The sequence below is a fragment of the Canis lupus genome, chromosome 26, assembly GCF_048164855.1.
Source record: "Canis lupus baileyi chromosome 26, mCanLup2.hap1, whole genome shotgun sequence".
NCBI lineage: Eukaryota > Metazoa > Chordata > Mammalia > Carnivora > Canidae > Canis > Canis lupus.
In genome coordinates this window covers 20,981,478-21,000,134 of record NC_132863.1, presented here as the reverse complement: position 1 = coordinate 21,000,134, position 18,657 = coordinate 20,981,478, and the positions used below count along the sequence as shown (strand labels likewise).

General features: G+C 44.8%; 1 long non-coding RNA gene across 1 annotated transcript in view; it reads right to left on the bottom strand.

The window, feature by feature from the left end:
- Nucleotides 1-277: 277 nt before the first annotated feature.
- LOC140617861 (uncharacterized) overlaps nt 278-18,657 on the bottom strand; it is a 34,882-nt gene continuing 16,502 nt past the window's right edge. The window contains exons 2-3 of the long non-coding RNA XR_012018014.1: nt 1,377-1,519; nt 278-782 (exon numbers count right to left, since the gene is read on the bottom strand). This is a non-coding gene — a long non-coding RNA (uncharacterized lncRNA). The remainder of the gene's footprint in view (nt 783-1,376; nt 1,520-18,657) is intronic.

The following is an 18,657-nucleotide window of genomic DNA, read 5'->3' as shown; positions in this document are numbered from 1 at the left end:
AGACAACATGCCATGTGACCAGTTATTCTGGCATGAACAGTTGGACTTGAATACAGCCTCAGCAGGAAAGAAGCATCTAGAATGCATGTGGCTCATGATCAAAACAGAAAAGTGGTTATTTAGATATCTCAATTAACCATATATCCTTGTTACATATAACACTCAGAACTAAATGAAGAGATGAACTTTTTTCTAGAAGCCCTCATTAATGATTAATTTCTAGTGCCACATATGAAGAAAACAATTTTTTTAAGTTTTTATATATTTATTTGAGAGAGAGAGAGAGAGAGGGCACAAGCAGGGGGAAGGGGTTAAGGGAGAGAGAGAAGCAGACTCCCCACTGAACAGGGATCCTGATGTGGAGCTTGATCCCAGGACCCTAGGATCATGACCTGAGCGAAGGCAGATGCTTAACCAACTGAGCCACTCAAGCACCTGAAGAAAAAAAAATTAAGATTTTCTTTATTTTATTAGAGATAGAGAGCAGGGGGAGAGGGAAAGAGTCTTAAGCAGACTCCATGCTGAGTGGGGCTCGATCTTGAGACTCTGGGATCATGACCTGGGCTGAAACCATGAGTCCTTAACTCCTCAGAAGCCCCTCCTATGAAGGAAAATTTGATGTCTTATCTGACATGAAAATGCTGCCTTTGGTCTGGAAAGTCCTCACATGCTTGTTGGCCAAGATGGAAGTGTTCATAGTGGATGTTTAGGAGGAAGCATCATCAACAGTTGCTGAGCCCACGGGACAGGACCTATAGGACTCGCAGATCTAAAAGAAGAATCTACAAGGGGAAAAGAAAAGAGAAAACAAATATGAGTTGATAGGAGAGAGAGAAATGAGAGGATAAGCTAGTACTTTTGTCAGCGTTGGATGCTCTAAGATCTGAGTTGAAAGAGAACCAGAGAATACATTCACCAGAGTAATTCCTTGCTTGCTGTGTGACAGGCGCAAGGCTAACTGTGTCACACGGATGATTACATTTACTCCTCATGGCCCCCAGCCCCCATTTTACAGGTGAGGAAAATGAGGCCAAGAGAGATTATGTAACTTATCCAAAGTCCATACATGGCGTGGCATTTGAAACTAAGACTTTCTGGAGCATAACTACTCAGGACTCTGGGAGTTTTTGCAAGGTATTGAATGACAGATTATTCAAGTTTGGGTAGAAATGGAATTTGGGTGGAATTAAGAAGAAAATAGAAGTTTTTTAGTAAACTGCCAAGAAAAAGATCCACATTAGGCAAGGCTAGACTCAGGTACCTATATCAAAGAATTAAAACTGAGGATTCTCTTTTAAAAAAACAAAAAATAAACAAAGTAAGTCTTACAAAGAGTTGGATGTCTTTATAATTATATAGGAAATTCAGTTACCTACTTGTGCATGCAGGTATGAAAGTGTGCGTGAGCAGCCCTCTTGCCTCTCCTTTTGTAATCGGATCAACTCTCCCACCTGCAGAGATGATGAAAGACTAGTGATGTTCTGTTTTCCGGGGAGGAGTGAGGCTGATTCTGGAAAGACTAAAAAGAAACAAGTCTTAATTGGTCAACATTAAAGCTCTAGGAAGGAAGTCAATCTCTCGGATGTTGCCGGGTCTCGTGATTTACCTCCAGCTCATGATATTATCCTGTAAGGTGTGGTGGTGACAAAACTATGACTTGTAGCACCAAAAGGCCATGAAATCCCCCACCCCCCACGCCCATCACCCAGAGAACACAGGGTTTAGCACTTTGGGACCTTGGGAGTTTCCAGAGTAGAGCCGATTGGAGGAACCATTGCTTGTCCTAACAGCCCCTCCCTTAGCCACGTCTTTATGACTGAGACCCCCTGGAGCCAGGGACTGGCTGGGAGAAAGAACAGATTCCTAGACTGCACAGCTTGGGAATAATAAAGATCAAAAGTCTCTAGTGCATCACTCCACCTGTCACATGGTAATTGGGGTTGCTTTGGATTCTGGCCAGGGTTGGAAGATTTGCCCTGTGTTTCTTTTACAGGCTTTTTGACCATCAGCCTTTGTTTCTTCTGTTGGGATTGGTCTCAGGATAATCCCAAGCCATCCACTATGGAGCAATCACGGAGTCAGAGGTGGTCAGAAAGTATAGGCATTTAGAGATCATGCAGTCATCACCAAGCGTGTTGTTAAAGCTCCCATAGACGGGAAGCTTGGCTTTAAGCACGCTACAGAGCTGGTAAGACGAAGTCACAAGACAAGTGTAGCTGTAGGAGCACACCTTCCTTGCACTACACCATTCTTTTTTTTTTTCTGAGAAGCTCCAGGATTTCTTTGAACATTTATTCAATGTTACATCTTCATTTGGAACTGTGACAGAGATTGGAGGTTGGCGAGGAGGATAGACAGGCCATGCAGATTTATACCGTACCTCCCACCCCACCTCCTCCTGAGGGAAGGTGGCCCAGGGGTCCCCACGACCACCCCCGGGTTTGCTAATTTGTCAGAAGCACTCACAGGCCTCAACCTATAGTTGTATGAATCATGGGAAAGGATACAAAGCAGAATTAACGAAGGAAAAGGTACTCGGGGCAAGTTCCAGAGGAGACCAGAAGCCAGCTCCCAAGAGTCCTCTCCCACCAGCCTTACGCAGGACCTGCTTAATCCCTCCAGCAGCCAGTTGTGACAACACAGCTCAAACGCTGGCTGCAAGGGAAACTCACGGGAGACTTCACATCTAAGATTTGTACTGGAGGCCAGTCAGGGACCTAGTACACACCAAAATCCCAGGCTTGTAGGAGGAAGCCAGGTGTTGAGCACAGACCATGCTGTTGGCACAGAGTCCAGGCACAGTGAGCCCCCTTTGTCATGTCAAGGAAGTTTCCTGTCAGTGCTGGGAACTGGCTGCCAGTCAAGTTCACAGACACCAGCCAAGGGCCAACCTTGCAAAGCGGGTCTTTCTGAGGATAAGCAATCTCGGACCTGCTGTGTCAACACTTCTCTGCTCAGAAAGGAAATCACGTTTCATTCTCGATTCTGTGAGAGCCCAGTGCTGCTGTCAGCAAGGCGACTGTCATCATAGGCGCCAGACTCGCATTTCTAATAGGTGTCCTAGGATGCCTCAAAGCCCGTGTGTCCCAGGCTAAGCTCTCATCCCCCACATTCTATGAGTGAACAGCTCCTGCTCTCCTCCCTGCACCAAAGTTATCCTTAACTTCCACCTCTCTTCTACCCTCCACAACTAACTAGTTGCCACGTCCTCCCGTTTGTACTGCATATGCGTCCAGCAACTTCTCCTCATCCCTGTTGCCACTTACTCTAGGGCAGTACTTTCTTTCTTCTTTCTTTCTTTTTCTCTTTCTTTCTTTCTTTCTTTCTTTCTTTCTTTCTTCTTCTTTTTCTTTCTTTCTTTCTTTCTTTCTTTCTTTCTTTCTTTCTTTCTTTCTTTCTTTCTTTCTTTCTTTCTCTTTCTTTCTTTCTTTCTTTTTCTAGGTCTTTCCCTACAATTACTCGCTCTCTCTGTCTTTGTCCCAGCCGCTATCCATAACGTGCTGCTGCCAGGGTTCTCCTCAGCTTTTCTTTTCCTTAAAAACCATTTTTTTCGGGATCCCTGGGTGGCGCAGCGGTTTGGCGCCTGCCTTTGGCCCAGGGCGCGATCCTGGAGACCCAGGATCGAATCCCACATCGGGATCCCGGTGCATGGAGCCTGCTTCTCCCTCTGCCTGTGCCTCTGCCTCTCTCTCTCTGTGACTATCATAAATAAATAAAAAAAAATTAAAAAAAAAAAAACCATTTTTTTCCCATTTTTTGTTTGAAGCAGTCTGACTCTCTAAACTGTTTCTTTTACTTGGAAAAGTGATACAGGCACATGATAAAAATTCAAATTAGAAAGGGTATGCAGTTTTCGCAAAGTAAGCTCTCTCACTTGGCATTCCCAGTGTCCTTCCCTGGAGACTGACAGTTTGTTGCATATCCTTCCAGAATGTTCCCTGCCTATACAAGCATGTGTGGACATCCTTAAAACACACAGGCTTTGTACACTTCCCACATGAGTGAAAGTACACTGTACACATGGTCCATGCTTTGCTCTTTTTGCTTCATATGTTACCTTAGAAACTTTTCCTTATGTGATCTTTTGCATTTTTCTCTAGGTTCTAGCGTATGAGTATGATTTATGTAAACTGTTCTCTCTTGATGGATATTTCAGTTACTTCTAGGCTCTTGTTATTCTATTTTTTAAAAGATTTTATATTTGAGAGAAAGAACACGCGCGACCACACAAGCAGGGGGAGCCCCAGAAGCAGGCTCCCCAGTGAGCAGGGAGTCCAATGAGGGGCTCGATCCCAGGACCCTGGGATCATGACCTGAGCCAAAGGCAGATGCTTAACTGACTGAGCCACCCAGGTGCCCTAGGCTCTTGCTATTCTAAAGAGCTATCCTTGAAGACACAGATCTAATCTCTGTCCTTCCCTGACTCAGGTCTCCCACATAACTTCCACCTTTTACACCTTTACCCCTAACTGAGCCCCAGAGATGCAGATAGATCTGCTTGGGGTTCCAAGTAGAACGGTGATGATGGAACTGGTAAGTGATTACAATTTTTTTATTTAAAAATTTCATATTAAGACAACAATTCTATCATGGCGTAAAATGTGGAATCCTCATGAATTTTGCAGATGGTGGTGGAGGCTTCTTTAAGTGATGCTCCCAGAGCCCCCATGGCACATGTTCTCCTTTCTTCCCTTAGAGGTCATTAGCAGAATGGTCTAGAACCCAAGTCCACAGGATACAGTCAGAACTTTTTGGCACAGGTGTGCCTGCTATTTCTCCCCTTGTGCTCTGTGTTTCGTACATACAGAACTACTTACCATTCCCTATTGCCTTTGCAGGGAAGGTTTCTGTCCTTTTCCATCTGGTATACTGCTCTTCCCTAGAGAAGCAGTGTAACCTGGTGCTGAAAAGCATGTACTCTAGAGCCAGGCCACCCACCTATGCCACCTTTCTAGTTGTGTGATCTTGGGCAAGTTACTTAACCTCTCTGAGCTTCACTGAATGGATTTGTAAAAGGCAAGTACTCAAAGTACCCAGTAAAATTGTAGTGAGGTTTAAGTGGTTTCATATACATAAAGTGCTTACTTAGAATAGCACTTGGTACATAGTAAACACTATATAAAGGTACTACTATTCATGTTATCGTTATTTTTATTATTCAAGATCCAGTTTCCATGATTCTTCTGGGTTCCTTCTTTGAAGGTATTTGCAAGTTACTTACTCTTCCATTTAGGCAATGCTCTCATGGAGAGATGGGACCCTGCCTTATTTATCTTGACAACCCCTCTTTGATACATGGTAGATAATTTGTTGATGTATAGATATTCACTAAATGAGATCATAATTATAACAGTAATGGCCTGAATTCTTACATCTGCTCTCATTTCCTTGTCCTGTAAATTTGTTTATGCAGCAACTGATGATTTTTTTGTCCTAGGAGGGCTTTTCACATCCTCAGTAGGGTTCATAAGTGAAAACTTCACTGCAAAAACCATTTACATTAAACCAGTGTTTCTCCAACCACGTTTATGCTCATAGTTATTCTCCAAAAAACAAATTCCAGAAATAAATGTTTGGGAAACACTCGCTTGCACAAAATTGACCAGATACCATTACCATCTTCTCAAATCTTTTACTAGGCTAATTTAAGGGTGGAGGGAGAGAATGTGCAATAAAATTAGCAAATTTCTTTTCTTTCCCTAAAGATTTTATCTATTTATTCATGAGAGACACAGAGAGAGAGACAGAGACATAGGCAGAGGGAGAAGCAGGCTACCTGCAGGGATCCTGATGCGGGACTCGATCCCAGGACCCCGGGATCATGACCTTAGCCACCCAGGCACCCCAAATTAGCAAATTTCTTAACTCTTTCTGACTAGAAGGCCTTTTTCTCAGAATATTATCAAGAGCTAGTGGGACTAGTTCTATGGAATGTGGTTGATGAAAAACTGTACTAACTTATACCCATTCTCTCTGCATGCAGACTAGTCTGGGGCTTGGCGACTGCGATTATGGGGCCATTTAACTGCCATATGTGGACCCTAGGCCTGTAGAGCATCTGTACCTTTCTCCTAGAACGTTTAGCAAAGAGTAACTGTGGCAGCTCATTTCTCCATTCGGGACAGATTTACGGAGCTTCTGCTGCATGCCCTGACTTTGAAGGAAACAGGACTCTTGCCTCCAGAGAACCATCTCGGGGCTGAGCCCAGAGGCCTGGTATGAAGATGGGGGCAGAGCGAGGCCCTCTACTGGCCACACTGGGAGCTCAGACGAGGAAACGAGTGTCTCTGGTCCAGACCTCTCAAGGTATAGGGCGAGAGAGGGGGAGATTGAAGTCTAGGGGGAGGTAATAGAAAACATTCTTTTGTGTTCAAACAGCTAGTTGGAAACAGCCTAGAAGCAGTATTTTTCCACTGCATCTCACTGCCTCTGAAGTTCAAATGCCTGAATCAGAGAAGCATGCACAAGGATGAGAGTGGCCTGGGAAGAATTTATTTCATGTAGTTTGCCCGGAGGTTCTTAAACTTGTTGAGGGCCATCACAGGTTGGATATCTTTCCCACTTCCATCTGCCTATACATGATCCCAGATCGTATTTATTTATCCATGGGTGTTTGACTTTTAAACAGCACAGGCTTCAAATGCATGAGGCTGCTTCTATGTGGATTTTTTCCCCCAGTAAAATAGTACCGCACTGAAAATGTATTTTCTCTGCCTTATGATTTTAGGGACATCGCATTTTCTCTAGCCTACTTTTTCGTGAGAATATAGTACATAATACGTACAGCATACAACATAGGCACCAAGTAACTTTTTATGTTATCGGTAAGGCTTCTAGTCGTCAGCAGGCTATTTAGTAAATTTTTTGAGGAGTCCAGAGTTCTATATTGCAGATTTTTGACTGCACACAGGGCAGCACCCCTCCCCTCTGCATCATTCAAGGGTCAACTGTATATTTACCTTCTTATTGCTTTCATCTTCGGGCATTCTCAGTGAAGATGTTTGTGGCCTGACGTGTACTGCCATCAAAGCAGGGTGCTTGGAGCAGCCAGAGGGCCCTAGCTGCGGTTTGCCAGCCTGAAAACTGGCTGCGGAAGAAAGTGGCCTAGTAAGGGTAGTGCCAGCAGAATGGGAGTGAGTTTGCGGTACTGTGGTTCCTGATGTTCCACATAAACACTAAGCAAACAGGAATGTAATACGCGCACTGCTGATTAGAATGAATAGGCCACCCACTGTTGCCCAGGGCTCCTTACCAGCCACCAAGCCTGCTCAACCAGGGCTCACGGCACGCTCACTGAGGCTCTTGGTGTTTAGTGCCAAGAATTAACACCAACTCTGCAAGATCTCCCTTCCCTCAACACCTCCTCTTGGCCTTCTGAATGAGGTCTGCACATACACTAGGAGCCCCACAGGGGTTCTCTCACCCCGGCCAAGCTGCCTTTCTATCACTCTTCTGACTTCCCTCTGTCCTTGCTCCCACTCTGCTGAGTACATGCCCCATGCTTTCCCCATCCTGAAGTGTCAGCCTACACTGGTCTTGCCCGCTGTGTCTGCTTGGTAAAATCTGATGGCTTCTGCAAGGCCTGTGAACCTGTAAGGTTTGGGTTCAACTGCTCTCTTCCCATCTAGGAGAAGTTCTGCTCCACTGGCTGAATTAAATGGGATTCATCTCATGCAACAGTTCAGGAGCAGGCCCTTTATGGCTGGTATGGATGCTCCATCCTGGGCTCCTTTCAGAAACCAGCTCTCTCTGTCAGCTCTTTTCCACCTGCTGTCATGAGAGCAGCTATAATCTGAGCACTTCCTAAGTTCTAGGCAGGAAGAAAGAAGAGGTAGAAGCTGCCCTCAAAGGAACATGTTTCTGTCTCCTTGACTGGAAAGGAGTCACCTAGCCACCCCCAACTGCAAGGGAGTCAGGGAAGCTCTTTAGCTCTCTAGCCTCCAAGGGCCAACTAGAAGGAAGTTTGAATGGGCTGTCAAGTGATTTAACCTGTTTTAAGTATTACCTCCTCCCTGAAGCCTTTTTCAAGCATCTTAAACTTCCTGTGCTTTTATCTAGCAGGTGTGAACCTTTTTAGAGCCCTCATATTTTGCTTCGTGTTAGGTACTTGCTTAACTTTTCTTCTGGATGATAAGCTTAAGGATGACAAACACACCCTTCACATCCTGGTCCCCCTTGTAGCTGCTTTTGGGTCGATTCATGATTTCTGCCTCTTTCTCTTGTGTCCTTCCTCCTTCTCCCCCTTTCCTGAAATGCACATTAAATAGTCCACCAACGTGTGTTGATTGAAACTGAGTTGAGGGGATCCCTGGGTGGTGCAGCGGTTTAGCGCCTGCCTTTGGCCCAGGGCGCGATCCTGGAGACCTGGGATCGAGTCCCATGTCGGGCTCCCGGTGCATGAAGCCTGCTTCTCCCTCTGCCTATGTCTCTGCCTCTCTCTCTCTCTCTGTGTGTGACTATCATAAGAAAAAAAAAATAAAAAAAAAAAGAAACTGAGTTGAATTGGGGATGCCTGGGTGGCTCACTTGGTTAGGTGTCTGACTCCTGGTTTGGGCTCAGGTCATGACCTCAGGGTCATGGAATCAAGCCACACATTTGGTTCTGTGCTCAGCGTGGAGTCCTCTTGGGATTTTCTCTCCCTTCCCCTCTGCTCCTCCTCACCACTCGTGCATGCTCATGTTCACGCTCTCTCTCTCAAATAAATAAATAGATAAAATCTTGAAAAAAATAAACTGAGTTGAGTTAGAAGGGAGAATAGTGGTGTGGTTATTGGAAAGGTGTTGGATGTGGGTGTTGGATTAGGTGGCCTGAATTTGAATCTTGCTTTAACTGTGTGATTTTGTATGAGTGGCAAGGCTTTCTTCACCCTAGTTTCCTCATCTGCAAGATTAAGGGATTAATTTAGATGGTCTCAAAGGTTTTTTCTAGCTTTAAGAACTTGAGGACTCAAGGATGGACTTGATTAGCTGCCCGAGGGCACTGCAAGGAGCCCATCCAGGCCCAGTGAGAGCCAATAGAACAGGAACAGAAGTCCAGCACCTCTCACTCGATGAACAGTGTGTGAGTGCAGGCCAAGCCCAAGGGGCCAGATGGTGAATGGCAACATGTAAAAAAGACTGGGTTAAGAAGCTGGAAGAGCTTCTGGGGAGACCATGTCTCAGGAAGCTGGAAATTCTAATCCCCAAATCTTGCAGCCCTCTAAATCTCAAGTCCTGATGACAAGAAGAGGACTCTCATGAAGACCTCCTTTGGGTTTGGGGAAAGTAGAGAGTCTCATGTCTGGCATCTTCTGTCACATGGAATGGTGATGGGTCGGTCACCAGTGTGTCTGTCTACAATTCCCACATGGGATGGGGAAGCAAGACTTATAGGCTAGAGACCCAGGTCTACCCTTGTGTTTCACTGAACAAGTATATTGTCCTCTCTGGGCTTTAGAGCCTATCTATGGAAGCTAGATAGGCACTGGCATACATCACTAATTTTTAGATCGTTAAGACTAGAACAAAAACAGATTAAAAGCTCGAATAGGTTTCTCAAGCAGCAAGCCATCCTCTTGGCAAGAAACACTTCATGACTTGTGGAGGCCTTGAAGCATCTCTGAAGACTCCTGTGGATGCAGGGAAAATCATGAGACTAGGTAACCCTTGAGCTCCTTCCCAGCTCACTGACCATGTGTCTTTTTCTGATGATGGTGACATCTCCCCCAACCCCTCCCCCCACATTTTCCATCTACTATAGTTCGACCCCACCTGGTATTTTTTTTTATAAAGAATGGAGATTTCATTTTATTTTTTTAAAAAGACTTTTATCTATTTATTCATGAGAGACACAGAGAGACAGAGACATAGGCAGAGGGAAAGGCAAGCTCCTTGTGGGAAGCCTGATGCAGGATTCGATCCCAAGACCCCAGGATCACGCCCTGAGCCAAAGACAGACGCTTAACCATTGAGCCACCTAGGTGGCCCCCAATTGGTATTTTTACAAAGAGATAATTGAGTTAAGAAGGTATCATCATAATGCGTGATTTCAGGCTGACTGGTTCCACCTCTACTCTTTGCTTGTTCCTGTCCAGTCCTTGTCCTCCTCATCAAAGTTTTTATTTGTCCTTCTCCACCCCAATCATCCCTTTGTCATTACCACAGACACTCACTCATGAGAAGCAGTGATAAATCCTGCTGTTCCTACCCTGGTCTCCTCTGTATGGTGACTCACAGGGAGGCAGCAAAGCCGATGCTAGAAAGAAATCCTGCACCTGGGTGAGACTGTCGATTCTAGTCGATGCCTCATCCCAGAGCTGGAAATTGCTGACTCGAAAGTCTTATTTTTGTTGTCTCTCAGGGGAAAGACCTTTTGAGGTTGGTTTCATAAGGGACCTCCCAGACCAGTTTCACTAGGGTTCTCCAAGCCGAAATTTGTCATTCTTCTTTCTCCTATTTCACCTTGTTAATAATAACAGTGACAATGACATGGATACTCAACTCTTATTATTTGCAGTGTCTATTAGGTGCCTGGGCTAGAGACTCCACATCCCTTATCTTTAGTCCTCATATCTTTAGAAAGTAGTGATTAGTGGCCCACTTTGCAGGTGAGTAAATCTCGTGGAAATTAAGTCATTTGTTCAAAGTTTCCGGGCTAGTAAGAAGCAGAGCCTAGATTCAAACTCAAGTCCATCTATTCCGATCCTCACATTCTGTCCACCTCCTTATAAAGAGACAGCATGCCATTTCTGGGTATCAAAGCTTTGTGACAATTTTGATAAGCAAGAGGGATAAAGGGAATGAGCAGAGAAAAAGCTTATAATGTTTAAGCTATTATGATGTTACTTGGAAATTGAGAACAGACTGTAAAGTCAAATCTCATTTCTGAGGAGAAACCACAGATCAACACAGGTACAAGCACGTGACTTTGTGTAAGTCTTTTGAGCCCTCTGCCCTGCAAGTCCCTATCTGTGAATGGAAGCATCAGGCTCCCTGTAAGCAGATCATCTGCCTACTTGGAAAATGCAGTCATCTTCTCAAAGATTTGTAAAAATGAATATAAAGCTGATGATGCATAATTATTATTAGCTCTAATAATAGTTTAGATCTACAAAGTGCTTCGCCATTTATAAAGTTCACTTCCATCCATTAGCTCATTTAATCCTCCAGACAGCCCCATGAGGCAGGTGTTGTCAGGCTAGCACTTTTAGCTAAGAATAGATCGATGACTTCTTGATTGAACCCCTTCTTTGTGCCAAGGTATTCTTGGATCTGGGTGGCATACAGAGGTGACTAAAATAGAGATTGCACATGGTTTTTATCATGTTTTATTTTCATTATCTTCCCACAACACATTTATCCTGAGATGAGATCATCCCTTCCCCCACTCAAAAAATGACAAGAAAGTGAAAAATTCAGACCATGCCCTTTTAAAGTACATCAAAGTCCAGGAGCAAAGACAAGTGTGCATAGTATACCAACATACACTACAGGGAAGTTTTATCGAAGAAGTATGAACATATGGCACAGGTTTGATTCCAGGAGCAGGAAGCCTTTAAACACTCTGTAAGAGACACCTGGGTGGCTCAGTGGTTGAGTGTCTGCTTTTGGCTCAGGGCGTGATCCCGGAGTCCCAGAATCAAGTCCCACATTGGGCTCCCTGCGGGGAGTCTGCTTCTCCCTCTGCCTGTGTCTCTGCCTCTCTCTCTGTGTCTCTCATGAATAAATAAATAAAATCTTAAAAAAAATAAACACTCTGTGAGTTAGGAGCAATAATAATCCTTATCCTGGCTGCCTCACAGAGTTGTTACGGAAGTCCAGCACACTTCACGGAAGCTCTCAGATCCTGTATGTCCGGTAAAAAATGATCATTTCCACCCATGTTTCCCAGGTAGAGTTGAGAGTGCTGGTCATTCTATTCCCCTGGGCTGGGGGTCAGCTGAGGACTGTCCTCCTGAACAGTTCTGTGAGCCCTCACACTCACGTTGGGTGTGACAGCCCCAGCAGCCACTAAATTCGGTGCTTTATTGATTTATTCACTGCTTTATTGATTCTCTCCCTCACTTTCCTCATCTTTCTGTCCTATGCTCTCTTTTTAATTCCTGTAAATCCCTTTCATACTTCCTGTTCTTTTTCCATACAGTGTTGGTGTGTGCAAGACCACCTTGTGTTCCATGGCTTGTTAGAAGGACTCACATATAGCTGTGCTCACAGCTGTGACTTACTACAGCAAAAGGACACAGAACCAGACCAGCGCAGGGAAAAGGTGCAGGGAGCAAAGTCAGGAGAAGAGCCGACAGGAGCCTTCAGAAGTGTGATGTGGTCACACGGGATGCACTTAATGCTGCCCTAACACAGCAAGTGTGAAACGCTGTCTACTGGGGAAGCTCACCTGACCCTAGGGGTGCAAGATTTTTCATCTGGAGTCAGTCACATAGGGACCTCTGCCTGGCATGTACCAAAGCTCTAGTCTCCCAGAAGGAGAGATGGTCAGCGTAAACCACACTGTACAAACAGCAAGCACAGGGAAGCCACTCCTCATTTCTGGAATAGTAAGAACCCTCCCCCAAATCCATATACCAGCGCCAGTCAAGGACCAAACTTGTGAAGACTTTCTGAAAATGGCAGTCTCAGGTCTGCTCTGTTCACTTCGTGTTCTGCATGGCCCTCAGCCAAGGCATCTTTACAGCAAAATTATGGTCACCCATGCAGCAGGAAGAGACCACCCTGTGGTACTGAACGCACTCATGGGTTCTGGACTTTGGGGTTCTGGGGTTTGGAGTTCCAGACTTTACCAGTTAAGACACAGCCTGATAATCAAAGGGTCTATCTTTAAGACCCACGTGGCCTTCTCCTTACGTTAGTGTGACCCTTTTGGACCGGCCCGAGGTATGGCACAGCCCTGGACAGTTCACTGAAGCTCATCTGAAGGTTTTCCGGGGCCGAGGTGGTGACAGGAGGCACGCATACAAGGAGTACACATTGTCCTCCTGGAAACAAAGAGACGACAGAGTCAAGAAGCTTGGGTTACCAGGGACCCCAGCGTTGGTCTCCTTTCCTGGGCATTCTGGCCACAGGCTCCCAGCCCCATCCAATTAATTCAGTTCAGTCCTGGATTTTGAGGGCCTGCTGGAGGCTGTCAGTTACCAAAGGTTTGTAGTCTGTGACTCCAGTTCAAGTGTAGAGGCATCTGGAAGGGTTCTGTGTTTAGCTGGGAAGCACGGGGCTGCCTCCTGCTGCTGTCCCTGTCAGGCTGTCAGCTGTGATCAGATGCTCAGCGGGAAGTGTGAGCTGAAAGCTTCCCGGCAGCTTGCAAAGGCAGCTCAGGGTGTTTTCCTTCAGAAAGAGGGGGAAGCTTCTTTTCAGAGACAGTTCTGAAAAACAGAGCATTAATGCTCCCTGAACCTCCCTGGATGCTGGCGCTTTTGTTGTTGTTGTTTTTCTGCCGTTTTTAAACTTACTGTGTCCCATTTAGCAATCATAACTTTACATTTTAAAATCGTCCCCAACTAGCATCCAAAAGTTCGCCTGGAAGGGTTGCATGCAGGAGGAACACAAACATTCTCATAGAAAAAGTTTTCCATACAACTGAACCAAAAAGAACCTTCTGGAACTGGTCAGGTTGAAATCCTGAATTTTCAACAGTGTTCTAAATGGGTTTACATAACATCCCATCCCTTTTATCCTAATCTATCCAGAGAGCAGCCTTTTCTGGAGCAGCATTTTATAATAAAAAATGCCTCACAAGATACATGCCCCAGGAGCCAGGAAGTGCACAGTTGCAAACTGAGCCTGACCAGGGAGCATGTCCCAGAGGTGGTCCAGAGTCCCATCTGTCAGAAGAGGGCAAAGGAGTCACAGGCCCTATGATGTGCCTTCCCCAGACTTGTAGCTTCCTGCGATAATCTCATGTTAGAATGCAGCTGGTCTCTGCATCAGACGAACAGATCCTCTCAGTAGCTGATTTCAGATGTCCCATCAGAGCCTAAAGTCTTTCCTGGGGACATTTCTGTGGACGCTGACAGTCCAGCCAGATCCATGATGTCCTCATAATTTAGGATCCCAAAGGAGTGCCCCAGACCTGCACCAGACCCAGCGGCCTAGAGATCTTGCTTTATTTGGGCCTGTGGGCAGCCTTTAATTTAGTTCAGCTCAGCTGAGGCTTAAATGGCTCAGAGCAGAATCAGGTTTCAGCTCACAGTCTGGTCCAGGCAATTAGGATCAGTGAATTCAGGACTACTAGCAGGTCTAAGGCATTTCTTTGGCAAGCAAAAAAGGCCAATGCTGGAGGGCCAGAGGCCTGGGTTCCCAGCCCAGGTGACAAGCAGGGCTTTCTGTCTTGTCAGCGTAGAGTTCAAGTTGACCCACTCAAAAGCATGCACAGCTGGCAAGAAAGTCACTAGCCTGTGAGGGTCAGCGTTTACAAGATCGGATATGATTCACAGGAGGTCATCAGTTACTAAAAACAGCTTTTTAAAACTCCAAGTGTGTGTTCAGCTGGTGAGTGCCTCTGCCTCTTCCTACCAGTTGCTTCTCCTCAGAGGCTCCAGCAGGCGAAAATCATAGTAAAAATTATCAGTATGGAGACGTATTCTGTTTTAATATCCAAAGAGTTGAGATTCTAATTTGCTCATCAGTGACAAAAAAGCAAGGAACTTGGCCTTACTAAACACTCCCCCCCCCCCCAGTTTCCTTGATTGGGATGATCTCTCTAACATTGATGAAATTACAAGCCTATAACACTTCCCCACTTTTGCCCACTCAGAGGCCAGAGCAGCAGCATCCAAAGTCATTCTAAAACCTTCCCCTCCCTGTTTTTTTTCTCATTGCAAATAAACTCTGATCCTAAGCAGTGAATCCAGCATTTACAGAGTTAACATTACAGCTGGTGGGGAGATCTTGGCTGGAATGTGAGATGGGTATGGGCCTGAAGAAATGGTTGACCACCCTCCCCACTTTTTTTCCTCCAATTTTAAGTTTTGTTCCTGGGAACTCATTTCTTCTAGATTACCATTGTGGTGGTGGGTACACTACTGTACATTTTTCTTTTCTTTTTTTTTACTGTACATTTTTCAAAACTCATCAAATTGTACACAGATTTGGTGAATTGTATTGCATTATGAATTATAGCTCAATAAATAATATGACTTATGGAGAGAGAAGATCATCTCTATCTTATCATAAATTATTTTCTATTGTCTGAAATGTAGATGTGGAACCAAAGCAGGTTCTGACCTGCTTTCTTTTAAATATAAATTTTATTGAGATTTAATACACATCCAGAAAAGTGCATAACCATTAGTGTACAGCTCAATAAATTTTCACAAAAGTAGAGGCAGTAGATGAATACATCTCTGTAACCACCATCTAGGGCAAATTTTTTGCCCCCCTCCCTTGGCAAGCTCACTTTTTAGAATAGCTAGTCCTCTATTCCTCCCACTTGGGGGAGAAAACCAAACCAAAGGCATCACCCAGGCTGCTGTTGGCCCCTCGTTTTAGCCTGCACTCCCAAAAGCAGCCAGAGGAGCCAGCAAGTCAGTTCTTACAAAGTGGGAGCTGTCATTTTCAGATTGCTGGATGATTCTTTGTGACAAGCAGTGGCTCAGCCTCTGCATCTATACCACCTGCCTCTCCACAGCCACCGTGACACCAAATAGTCCTCATCTCCTGCCCTTTGTCCTACCTTTTCTCAAAAGGTATTTCAGTCAGGGTCTTTTTTTTTTTTTTTTTAAGATTTTATTTATCTATTCATGAGAGACAGAGAGAGAGAGAGGCAGAGACACAGGCAGAGGAAGAAGCAGGCTCCATGCAGGGAGCCTCATGTGGGACTCGATCCCAGGTCTCTGGGATCACACCCTGGGCCAAAGGCTGGCAATAAACGACTGAGCCACCCTCAACCAGGGTCTTTTTAGGCAAAGTCAGTGAAGGGAAGGAAGAGTGGCGCAGGGGCCAAAACACAGAGGAAACGCGTGCCAGCCTCCAAATCTCCCAGGGAAGTCGGGCAGGTCATCCTTAATTCCTCCAACCAGGAGCTGTGACAGCAGTTCTGAAACGTTGTCTTGAGGGGAGCTTACCTGCATCCAAGACCCCACGCTTTTACTGGGGGTCAGTCACACGGGCACTCCCCTTCCCCAGCATGGGCCGAAACTAAGACTCCCAGAAGGAAAGCTTTAACCACGTGATTTATATGGTTTAGCACAGTGAGCCCCTTATAATAATATCATAATGAATAGAAAGAAAGAAATCACAGAATGCCCTGAACTTGTACTTGGAGATCATTCACTCAAAGCCCAACCTTCCGCTGCAGGACGGTCCCATCAGTTTATGTAGTGAGCCCTATATTTTAACCTTTTAAAGTAGCATAGCTCTTTATTCAAAGGAAGCCCAACTAAAGCACAAAAGTAGAGGCAGTATGGGCAGAGTGAGTTGGGGGTCACCACCCCGCTCCCTCTTACTCGTGCCATTCCACAGAGCGCTGGTGGAAACCATCGATTTGGGACCATCTCATTTTTCTTCCAGTTGGAGAAAGCAAAGGCTCGGCTAAGGTTCAGCGATCTTAGATACAGAACCCATTTATTTGGAGACCCAGCTCATTTTGTTACTAATATTGTTGTTAGTAAATTCTACTAAGTGCCTCTTGAACAAAATGGATTAAAGCCAACGTTTCCCAGTAATACCTCCAAATTCTCAAGACTCATTCTCAAGACAGAAAATAAATAAGCAAATGGCCTGGCTTTTGGGAAATTCTCCCAAGCATGCCGCAATGTTGATTCTCATCGTGGACCATCAACTTGTTCTTCGGGTCCAGGGTAAGCAACCCATTCCCCTTCAAGCCCTAACTTGTCTTCTGCTCTCGTGGGAGTTTGCGCTCTTTCCTCCATTAGCATCCTGGGCTGGCCCGGACTGGCGTTGTGCAGAGGCTTATTTTACTTTGAAGGCAAGGACAGTAACTCAGTCATGTCCTGTCCTGTGCAGTGCTCAGCTGAGTGCTTCAGAGGCCCAGCTAATGTTCACTGGATTATATTGAACTGCATGGGGCTCACCAAGTGTGTTAATTGCAGAGAAGGTTAGAGTCTTAGCAAGCACCAAGGCATTGCCTTGAAAAAGATCTCTTTCACTTCCTCCTTAACTTCACAGCCTGGAAGCTGTTCATAAAATTGATGAAGAAAAAAATGCAGGCTTGTTATCTTCTAATTATAAGTATTTCTTATGTTTTTGTTCCTCCTAATAAGCTTCTTTAGCCTTGAGTTATGTCCCCTCACTGTAGCTGGAAATTCCCATCTTGCTCTAAAATGTGTGCTTGACAAATGTAGTTTTTTGCTTTATCCTACTTGATGTCAAAAATATTTGTGATTTTCTCTAGAGCCCAATTAGCTGTAATGAGATTATAAGATTTGCAATAGGCATTAGAAGCCACTGAGTCCAATTGCCTGCCTGAATCCCCTCTCTGACACCTTGATGGTTAACCACCTTGCTCTCTGTCCATTCTGGACAGGGAGCTGACTTGCCTTGGGTTCAGCACATTCCAGGGTTTGATACACTTTGGCTTCCAGAGAAATCTTCCTTTTGTTAAGCTGCCTACTACAGCTTCCCATGCCCCTGGCCCCTGGGTCTTGGCTTTGACCTCTGGGGCTCCATAGGGTATTCCTCACCTCTCACATAATCCTTCTTTGAGTTTAGAGTGTGCAGCCTTCAGCCAGTTAATTTCATTTGCACATAGAACATTCATGAAGGACATTGTGCATTTTGTCAGGGTGGATAGAATTGTATTAAGGGACAAGTGCAGTGTGACACTTTCAGTTCAGTAAATGTAACCTACTGTACGTTGTATGTTTAAAGGAAATTGTTTTCAAGAGAATATCCTCACATGCCATTAATATGAAATTCTAGAATAGGGACAATTACAGTGAAGTTTCAAAAGCACGGGGTGCCTGGCAGGCTCAGTTAGCGGAGCATGTGACTCCTGACCTCAGGGTCGTGAGTTTGAACCCCACCTTGGTTGTGGAAATTACTTAAATAAATTAATAATTTCTTTTTTAAAAAGGCCACTCAGTGGTAGCCAGGGGTAAGGAGAAAGGATCAGCTGTAGAAAACAAGGGAACCCTTTGGGGAAATGGAAATCTTCTAGATCGCCATTGTGATGGTGGGTACACTACTGTACATTTTTCAAAATTCATCAAATTGTACACAGATTTGGTGAATTGTATTGCATTATGAATTATAGCTCAATAAATAATATGACTTATGGAGAGAGAAGATCGCCTTCTCTATCCTATCATAAATTATTTTCTGTTGTCTGAAATGTAGATGTGGAACCAAAGCAGGTTCTGACCTGCTTTCTTTTAAATATAAATTTTATTGAGGTTTAACATACATCCAGAAAAGTGCATAACCATTAGTGTATAGTTCAATAAATTTTCACAAAGTGAATACATCTCCATAACCACCATCTAGATGAAGAAAAAAAAATTGCCAGATGAGGGGTGTGGAGGGATGGGCAAAATGAGTGAAAGGGAGTGGGAGATACAGGATTCCTGTTAGGAAATGATAAATCATGGGGATAAAAGCTATAGCATATGGAGTATAGTCAATGGTACTATAGTAGTAGCCTTGTGTGGTGACCAGTGGTAGCTACACTTGCAGTGAGCATAGGATGACATAAAGACTTGTCAAATCACTA